Source organism: Quercus lobata, chromosome 9 (assembly GCF_001633185.2).
Source record: "Quercus lobata isolate SW786 chromosome 9, ValleyOak3.0 Primary Assembly, whole genome shotgun sequence".
NCBI lineage: Eukaryota > Viridiplantae > Streptophyta > Magnoliopsida > Fagales > Fagaceae > Quercus > Quercus lobata.
The window spans coordinates 16,454,221-16,464,707 of record NC_044912.1 but is presented as its reverse complement, the minus strand read 5'-3'; the positions used below and the strand labels follow the sequence as shown (position 1 = coordinate 16,464,707).

Below are 10,487 nucleotides of genomic sequence, written 5' to 3'. Positions count from 1 at the left end.
CATGCCCAAAAGAATAGCATATAATGAGTTATGTCAAATTAGTCCAAATACGAAAATCGATGAAATCCACAAGATCCATATTGATATATCATATTAAGACATAAATGAATAAGAAGAATCAAATATAGGCATTACACTTGCTGGTTTCTAGTTATTGTAGAATTACATGCCCAAAAATCAAGACTCTTATTTATAACTGAGAACATATTAGACTAAAATGGATCACAACCAAATAATAATAATAAAAAAATCAGTTTATGGTGATTATAGATAAATAACAGCTATGAATATCTAGAAAGAAGAAAATGTATTTTAGATTTGCAAAATTGTGGGCATAGGAGATAGAATGTTTGGTGGGAGTGTGTATGTGATTTACAACAGAGGCTTGATATACTTCTCCTCTCTCACCAGTCACCGTCATTATCCAAACAAATTTTACTTGTGGAAAAAGCAAGATCACACACACACACACATTCAAAAAAACCAATCAATAAACAGTTACTATAGTTTTAATGACTATATCATCAATATTTTTCTTTTTTCTTTTTCGCTGAATGACTATATAATTATTCTCACACAAGTAAAAGGGGAATGTTACTTACCTCCTCATTTGTAGTCTTCAAAAATTTTGTCCACTTCAACATCTTGCTCTTATTATATAGTCTCATAATATGTATTAGTCTACCTTACAGAGCGATCCTAACTACTGCCTACATGCATGTCCAAAAGAAAAAGAAAAGCATATGAGTTATGTTAGATTTAGTTTAAAATACCGATAATCAACAAAACCCACAACGACCCATATAATATTAAACCAAAAAATGAACAAGAAATATAAAATTTAATCAAAACCCATATATTTATATAATAAATTGATATATTTAATAAATAAATAAAAATGCTTCCGACTGCTTTCACAATCCAATCCATATATTTATATTTAATTGATATATTTGCAATGCAAAAATAAAATAAAAGAAGAAAGAAAGGTAGGAGAGTTACCTCTGAATCAATTCTGGGGTTCACCATTTCTTTGCACATACTTCCAATCCAATTTGATGTTGGGGATGTGAGAAATCCTGGGCCAGCTATGTCCGGTCCCTCTTTGGTAACTTTCTTCGAGACGAAATGATTTAGCAATCCCCAATTCCTTCAATAATGAAGCAGTATGCGAGTAGTCTAGCAAAGACTTTAGCTTGGGGTAGTCCCAAATTTTGAAGGACTGAAGACGTGGCATTATTTTTATTATTGTTATCGGATTTGCAACAATACCATTATCATTTTCTTCTTCTTCTTCTCCCGTTCCTCCCATCCCAACTCATTCTTCCCAGTTTGTCACAAACCCAAACTAGAAATTATAAAGATTGCACATACTTTCAGGCAATTCTAATATTTTAATATTCTTAGACATATGAAGACACCTTAAATGTATCAACTTTTCCATTGCATCCGGAAGTTTCTAAATTGGACAATCCAAAATTAATGTTCGTAAACATCTAAAATGACGGAATGAGTTGGATAGGAGCATCTCAAACTCATAATCCCTTTCATGCGAAAGAAGAATGAGAGTGCATAGATTTATTGCACGATAGATGGATTCAAGACATTGCATTTCTTTTGAAAATTTTAAATGTAAATGACAAGCACTTTCACAATCTCTCTCCAACTTCTTATCACCATCAATTTCGAAATATTCATTTTTTGTCATAAATTGGGCAAAGTCATGTACTATATCATGCATTTTGCAACCTATTATCTTGTCATTAGAAAACACTCTGCCACATAAAAAGGAAGAAAAATGGACCAAACTCTAAAAGTCATTTTTACACACTTTGAAGATTTGATTACTACTTTTGAATTTCAAGAAACGGAATTGAAAAATGGACCAAACTTTGAAAACAATTCTTGTTTGCCCGAAAACAAAATGAAACTTGTAACATAAATCCGATATATGGCGATGGAATATATTCTAGACATAGTTTTAAGCCCAGAAATTACTAAATGTTTCAAGGCCCATTTCGCACGCAGGGTTGGATCTTGGATGGGTATATGGCACTTTTTTCTTCTTTTCTTTTTTTTTTTTCTTTTTTTAATATATCATAGGATTAGTGAATCCCCATAGGGGTGGAATTAGCTCGGACTAAAACTCAATAATCCTGCTAATCCCTAGAAGAAATTGTCAAATCAGCTAGGATAAAAACTCAATGATCATGCTGAGCCCTAGAATGAAATAGTCTAGCTCAAGGCAAATGCGTTAGTTTGTAGTAGTTTGTACTTTATACCCCTTAAGAGGTTCTCACATTTCATCTTAATTTCTTTGTTAAGAAAATATAATAAAGAAAGAATGTTGTCTAGCTTCCCTGGTCACTCCGGCTCGAGGCAGTCCCACTCATCTCACAGCACGTGAAGCCCACAGCTGCATGAATGAACCACTCCATGGAATTGATACATGCTAGGTGACTTAACCCATATGTTCCAGCCATCTCTCATTTTGAATCCAGGGCTTGATAGCTAGGTTTACAATGTCAACTCTAAACCATGTTTGCCGGTCCATTAGCTAGAGTTATCAAGTTATCATGTACACTAAACCGTGTTTGCCCGGTCCATAATAATAGATTCATTCAGGAAGAGACATATTTCAAGTACCAAAGTCCATACTATCGTATAGAGGAAATATTTTATCCAAACAAAAGAAAATTCCAACACTAATTCTTAGTAGTACTAGTAGGTTCTCAATTCTCATAACTTATTTTACAGGAAAATGCACATACCACATCAGCAGTCCCATTAACTACAAAGGTTGCAAATGAATCGTCAGTGGAAAACAAGGTTGAATTGGAACTCATGTCTTCTCATTCCTTTTTGGGGGATTTTACCTTTTAGTGATAGACCAATACTATCACACAACATCGCAATTTAACCACACTAAAGAAAGATGACAAATCACTACTTCAGCACCTCGTCATCATTTTTGGCTCAAATCATTCAACTGGACATTTTGGATGATTCCATTTTCATTCAAGTATTCAACAAATTCATCAATAAGATAGGGCCATGCACCTTCAGCATCATAATTTGTTAATGCAGGGTCCACCATCTGGATATACAAAGCATGAAAAATTGCCATGACCAGCATCAAAACCAGCAAGACACCTCAATATACATAATGCTCATGAAAGGATGATATCAATGTTTCTTTTTGTTTCCTTTCTTATTAAAGAAGATTCAAGTCTTCAACGGCTATGAATATTTTTTTCAATAAATAAAAACAATTTTATTCATAAGAGATAAATCAATCACTCTCTAAAGGCAATGAATATCACGATACCTAGTAATTTATTCAGAAGATCAAAATTTGAAATGCTGGTGATTGTTTAATAAACTTCAACAAGATAAAAATTGATTAGGAAACCAAAAACAGAAAGAGATGGAATAATCAGAATTGCCATTAGTGCTGCATCTTTGTTGTGTGGGAGGTAAGAATACCGAAATAGAAATGAAGGTATGAATAAGATTGTTCAGTCTGTGGAAAAAAATAATAATAATAATAACAACAACAACAACAAAAAATAGGAAACAAGGAAAAAGAATGAAGTCAAGCTAAGATTATCCCTCTCACCTGTCCTGGAAACATATATAATTTCTCCAACTCTAAATACTAAGATAGCTACTTTTAAAATTTTTTTTTTTAAATTTTAAAAGGTGGAGGAAGGGAGGCAGCACAATGCATATCATACTTCACGAGTTTGAGGAGATAAAAATGCAGTTGAAAAGGGTACTGATTGCATATGCAAGTGTAAATGAAACGTAGGCATTTAATCTCGAAATAATGATGCAGTATGTAATAATCCATTTTATATCTTACCCTTGCAAACTCCAATAGTTGAGACCACGTGTCCCTAGATATTTGCTTTGTTATGCCGAGCCTGAGCATCAACATCAAAACAGAAAAGAGAAGCCAAAGGAAAAAAATATTAATTAATCCTCTCATAAAAGATATAGAAGAAAGCTGATGGAGTTCATAACATCAACCCAATCAAACATGTATAACTCAACACACATCCATGAATTTATTTATTTTTAAATATTGTTTAAAAAAGGGGACACAAATCCAATATCCTAGAAAAGATTTTATTTTATTTTTTGATAAATCACCCTAGAAAAGAAAATTCATCTATCCACAGAAAATTTCACAAGGGAATCAATATGAAAAACAAAGCCTACACCTAAAGGTATATCTATTATCATGTGCTTAGATTGGTCATATGCAGTAACCACTGGTGCCTAACTAACCCAAGAATCGCAAAAAGTCCAGTCACAAAACCAACCACCAAGCTATTTTTTGGATTAAATAATTTATGAAGGCAAATTAGCCAACGAGACTAGGTGTAGAGCTATTCACCCACCAACCATCACATCCCGCTATTGACAAAACTTCACCAAATCGACCGACAACGGCAGTTACCAATAATGTTGACATGGTGGTTGGTAAGATTCTTGCCAAAACTCCCAGGCATTTTGTCTCACAATGAGTGAATCCTTTTGAGGGGTTAGGGAAGAAAGAAAGAAGATGAAAACAAAACAAAAACACACACAGACAAACAAATCTAACAATGGCATAGATGCCTATGTTCCGTTTATACATCAAAGAGACCTGAAGATAGATCCCCATAGGGCATCAAGGTTGAATTAATAATAAACATAATTAGCAATATATTCTCACTTTCTATTGCAGCTCACTTAACAGTGCCTTAATCCCAACATGTTGCCAGCTATATAATTCTTTTCACCATAGGTCACAAGAATTCACTACTCATTCTCATTAGATCAAAATATGGATAGTAAGCTACCTGTAAGAACTGGCTCCAGTGTTCAACCAATAGCCACTGCTTTTCGGCAAACAGTAATTGCCACATTCCAATAGCTGTATCCAATGCTAAAGATTTCTGACCCTGAAATACTAAGAAAAATCAGCTACCTGCAGACATAACCAGAATTTGGGTGAGAATGACATTGAATAAAAAAGACACATACATAATTGAATTTTTAGGTGTTAAATATAACTTTTAGTAAAGTACATAAAATGTAGCACAGAGCTGACATAGAAGCTGAAGGAAAAATCTGTTTGTAATCATATGTGCATGCATACACACATGCATCCCCATGCTTTTGAATGTACAGCCTTTTAAGCTAAATGAAATTTCACACCCATCAAGGATCATATCCACCTAGATAGCGATAACACTTTGCAAAAAATTCAGTAAGTGGCTCATTGTCTCTTTGCTATGTTTCAATTAGCTCAGTAATGTCAGCACATCTCTCCATATTGTAAAATTGCTGGAAATTATCATCCTTAGGGAACTGGAAAAATGCATTTAGCTTTCCCATCTCTGCCTATCAAAAATTCGCCTATCCATGTTTATTCCAACAAAAATGGGGAGGAAACATTGAATAAATGAAACTTAAACATCTAAATCCCCCGCCATTGTTCTAGGGATAATAGTAATACAAGCTTTAAGAGGCACCTATCCATCAAAGATTCAGTCATTTAGCGTAGTTGTCAAAAGCTCTGACTCCTGCTATATACATGCAGTAGTGACTGTTTGATGCTTTTTTTTTTTTTTGCTAAGTAAGAAAATTATATTAAAACCTCAAGAAAACAAAAGGACAAACAGAGAGTACAGAGGAGGAAACAAAAAAAGAGGAAGAAAACAAGAAAACAAGCGAAGCCAACAAAGAACTAATTACAAAGAAGAGAACTAAGGAACATAGAGATAGAATCACTAGAGGTGAGTCTCCAAGCCCTAGACCAATCAAAAAGATAGCCACTAAAGTAAGCGAGCAGTTGGTCATCAGTTTTGTCCCTGTCCTCAAAAGTACGCCAGTTTCGCTCCCTCCAAAATGCACCACATTAGGCACAACAGAGCTAGATTCCAAACTCTAGAAGAGTGCTTTCCGAGCCAGTTCTACCAGCCGAAAAGCGTATCTGCAATCGATCTTGGCAAGACCCAAGAAATCCCAAAAGATCTAAACACCAGGCTCCACAACTGAAAAGCTTTTCCACAATGAAGAAGCAAGTGATTCGCCGTCTCCCCATTACTACGGCACAAAATGCACCAATCAACAAAATCGAAGCCTCTACACTGCAGAATGTCCCCTGTAAGAATCTTTTCCCAAGCAGCAGACCAGACAAAGAAGGAGACATGCATAGGAGCCTTAACCTTCCAAACACCTTTCCAAGGAAAGATAATAGGCAAGGGACATCGAAACTTATCATAGAACGATCGAACATCAAAATCCCCCTTCTTTGACAGTTTCCAAATCATACGGTCTCTTTGCTCAGAAAGAGGTAAATTAGAACCCAGAGCATGAAGGAAATCATCCACAACACCCGACTCCCAATCATTCGGATTTCTAAGAAGGAGAACCTTCCAACTTCTCCGGGCCTCGGTTCCCAAACGCTCGAGAGACGAGGCTACAGATGCCTCCTTATTAATAGCAATCCCATACACTACCGAGAAGGATAGATGGAGAGGTAAGTCCCCACACCATTGATCCGTCCAAAACTTCACCCTATCCCCCACCCCTACCTCGAATCGGATATGTTTGGAAAACACCTCCCAACCTTTCCGAATACTTCTCCATAAACCACACCCATGAACACCCCTGCCTAATTTGGACGACCAACCCCCCCACTCTTCCCCAAACTTCAAAGCTATAACCCTCCGCCAAAGACGAGTCTCCTCAACCCCAAACCGCCATAGCCATTTTCCTAGTAACGCTTTATTAAACGTAGTTAACTTCCTTATACCCAAACCACCATTAACCTTAGGAGCACACACCTTATCCCACCCCACCAAATGAATCTTCGAATCCCCCCACAAGAAGTCCCTCTGAATCTTCTCAATCTTATTAGCCACATGCGAGGGAATGGTAAAAAGGGATAAATAGTAAGTAGGAAGGCTAGAAAGCGTACTCTTAAGCAGTGTCAACCTACCACCTTTAGATAAATACAACTTCTTCCACCCGGCCAATTTCCTCTGAAATTTCTCCAAGATAGGATTCCAAATAGAAGGGGACTTATGGGAAGCCCCCAATGGCATACCAAGATAGGTCATAGGCAAAGACCCAATTCGACAACCCAGAATCTCTGCTAAGGCATGAACATTATTAACCTCCCCTATAGGAACCAGCTCGCTCTTCGAGACATTAACCTTCAAACCTGTCACAGCCTGGAAACAAAGGAGAAGCATCCGCACATGAAGGATCTGCTCCACATCCGCATCACAGAATAGAATAGTATCGTCCGCAAATAGAAGATGCGAGACAGATTTCCCTACACCCCGACTACCAACAGCTTGGAAACCTTTGATCAAGCCAGCACCTTCTACTCTTTTCAACATCCTACTTAAAACCTCCATCATAACCAAAAACAGCATTGGAGATAGCGGGTCCCCTTGTCTTAGACCCCTCGAGCTCCCAAAAAAATCCGCTGGCGCCCATTAATCAAAATAGAAAACTGGACAGTAGAGATACAAGTGCGAATCCATCTACACCATTTTTCCCCAAAGCCCATTCTCTTCAAAAGATCTAGAAGAGCCTCCCAATTCACATGATCGTAAGCTTTCTCAATGTCAAGCTTACAAATAACCCCCGGAATCTTGCTCTTAACACGACTATCAACACACTCATTAGCAATAAGAACTGAGTCAAGAATCTGTCTACCTCCCACAAAACTATTTTGAGACTCAGAAATCAGTTGATCTAAAACCCGTTTCAACCTATTTGCCAAAACCTTCGACAAGATCTTGTACAAGCTCCCCACCAAGCTGATAGGTCTGAAGTCTCGAATATTAGAAGCATCATTTTTCTTAGGAATAAGAGCTATAAAGGTCGCATTCAGAGATTTCTCAAACTTACTATGATGATAGAACTCCTCAAAAACTGCTAGAACATCTCTTTCCACCACTCTCCAGCAATAGTGGAAAAAAGCCATAGAGAAACCATCTGGACCTGGAGCTTTATCTCCCCCCAACTCATTAAGAGCTAGAAGAATCTCCTCCTTATCGAACCTCCTTTCAAGCCAACCCCTCTCCGACCCATCTATCTGATCAAACTCCAGACCTTCCACAAAGGGCCTCCACTCTTCTGACTCCTGGTACAAATTTTTATAAAAATGCACAACCTGAGCAGCCATCTCAGATTCCTCCTCATAGATCACCCCATCCACCTCCAAAAAACTCAAGTGATTAAACTTTCTTCGGGAATTAGCCATCTTATGGAAGAATTTAGTGTTGTTATATCCTTCCTTAATCCATAGCATTCTGGATTTCTATCTCCAAGAGATTTCTTCCAAGGAGAGAAGATTCTCAACTTCAGATCTCGCCACCGCTCTCTCACAAGACTCTGCATCAGAGAGACCAAACTCCCCTTCCTTGGCATCTAAAGAATTCAAAGTCTCTAATAATTGAGACTTTTTGCGACCAACATGACCAAACTCCAAACGATTCCACCGAACGATGTCCTCTTTCAAGGCCTTCAATTTTTTGGCAAACACAAAACTAGGAGTGCCAGAGAAAGAATGACGATTCCACCAAGACTCAACTCTATCAATAAAGCCTTCCGTCTTGAGCCACATATTCTCAAACCTAAACGGACTTTTCCCCCTCGCCATTCCCCCCACCTCCACTAGAATAGGGAAATGGTCAAAAACAGGGCGAGGTAAAATCCGTTGGATCACATCCGGATAATGCTCCTCCCACTCCTGAGACACCAAAACTCTGTCTATCCTAGACATCGAAGGCCGAACTGACCCTCTAGACCAGGTATAGCTCCCTCCCTCCAAAGGCAAATCAATCAAATTAAGGTCCTCGACGAACTCCGAAAAAAGTTCCATTGCCGGAGTGAGACGAGAATTACCCAAACGTTCACTAGGGAAGCGGACAATATTGAAATCCCCAATACAACACCAAGGGACATTCCAATATTGCTGAACACCAACCAACTCATCCCACATTAATCCCCTCGCATTGTTATCAATAGAGCCATAAACTCTGTTTGATGCTATTAAGCACATACAAGGACACTATATATCTTAGCACAAAAGGACAATAATAAAATCCAAAAGAACAGGTCACTGTATAATTTAAGAACTAATGCAAAAAATCGACATCCCTGGTTTGAGTTTTAGTACCTCAATCTAAGCTATCTTCCTAAGAAAATCCAAATTCTATGAGCAGCCAGTGTCACACAACATGAAATGAACACAGGTATCAACATACTTAGACACCTTCAATCATTCTTTCTCAAACTGTTTTTCAATTTCATGAATAATTCAAAATTTACTGTTTTGGATATTCTATGTTAATTTTACATCTACATCCTGTATGCCCTCAAGAAGAAGTCAATTCCTAGTTCACTTATACATCACTGAATTTGATATAGATATTAAAAGATAAAATTAACCAAATTTGAAGCCTGGAGAACATCTGAGTCCATGAATCTAACATCCATATCAAAATGCACCTAGGTCTAGACATTTCCACTCAAAATTAATGGCAGGATTGCATGCAGGAATTAATCAGGTTGATTTTTAACAATAACAGAAGGGCATAAAGTAACTCCAACACACTCAGAGCACACCTCATTCTGAGTTCAGAGTAAAAAGACAAGCTTATTGTGCATACACTCCATCTAAATGTTAAATAAGTGATATCACCTTAGGATGCTGATTTTTCTAATAAAAGGAATTATTCAGGGAAAAAAAATAGCAATGACAGGTACTATACCTACCTAAAAGACTAACTGAGAAAAGTGAAAAGCTGAAAACTATTAAAATGTCTTCATTTTCTGCAGTGGAAATAATTATCCATAGGTCAAGAGTATGTATGAATCCAAGCATTCACGCAGGGAAAAGAGTACCTAGCCAAACACAAAGTTATATATCTCACGGAACTTTTCTGGACAAATACAAGCAAAAATCATTTTCAGCAACAAAAGCACAACAATTGTATCTCTAGCTTAGAAATGCTAATCAAACCAACCAACGAGCTTTAGTTTAAATAGTACCTCCTGCCTTGTAAAAGCAAGGTGGGGAGTGCGCTCAAGAGTTCATGACCATTGGGTGAGTGTTTTCGCCTAAAAGCAACATGAATTACAATATTAAAACTAAATTTTAGAAAAAATCATAATTCATGAACACTTGCACGTACGATCATCTTTCAGCTCCATGCGCATAAATGGTATCTTTTCACAGAACTTCTCCAAAGAGTCTATCCTGCCATCAGAATATATAGCCTTAATCACGGCAGTTCCAAACTCTTAATCGATATCATTAAACTCGAGAATAAGTATAGCATAAATAACAATTTATATACTTACCCTAGCCCTTGTAGCCCACCCATAAACTCCTGCTTGGAAAATTCACACATGGTAGCAGCTTTCATGTGCCATGAAACAACTAACTGCAATAACAGCAGCAACCCATG

The 10,487-nt window shown here is 37.2% G+C and overlaps 1 pseudogene across 1 annotated transcript; it reads right to left on the bottom strand.

Moving 5' to 3' along the window:
- Window positions 1-2,643: 2,643 nt before the first annotated feature.
- Window positions 2,644-10,487, bottom strand: LOC115961306 (annotated as a pseudogene). Its single transcript, XR_004085294.1, has 10 exons — window positions 10,381-10,487; window positions 10,212-10,276; window positions 9,924-9,959; window positions 8,375-9,063; window positions 7,782-8,230; window positions 7,557-7,676; window positions 5,971-7,404; window positions 4,851-4,968; window positions 3,866-3,926; window positions 2,644-3,097 (listed from the first exon to the last, which is right to left on the bottom strand). The product of XR_004085294.1 is annotated as an uncharacterized LOC115961306 (transcript).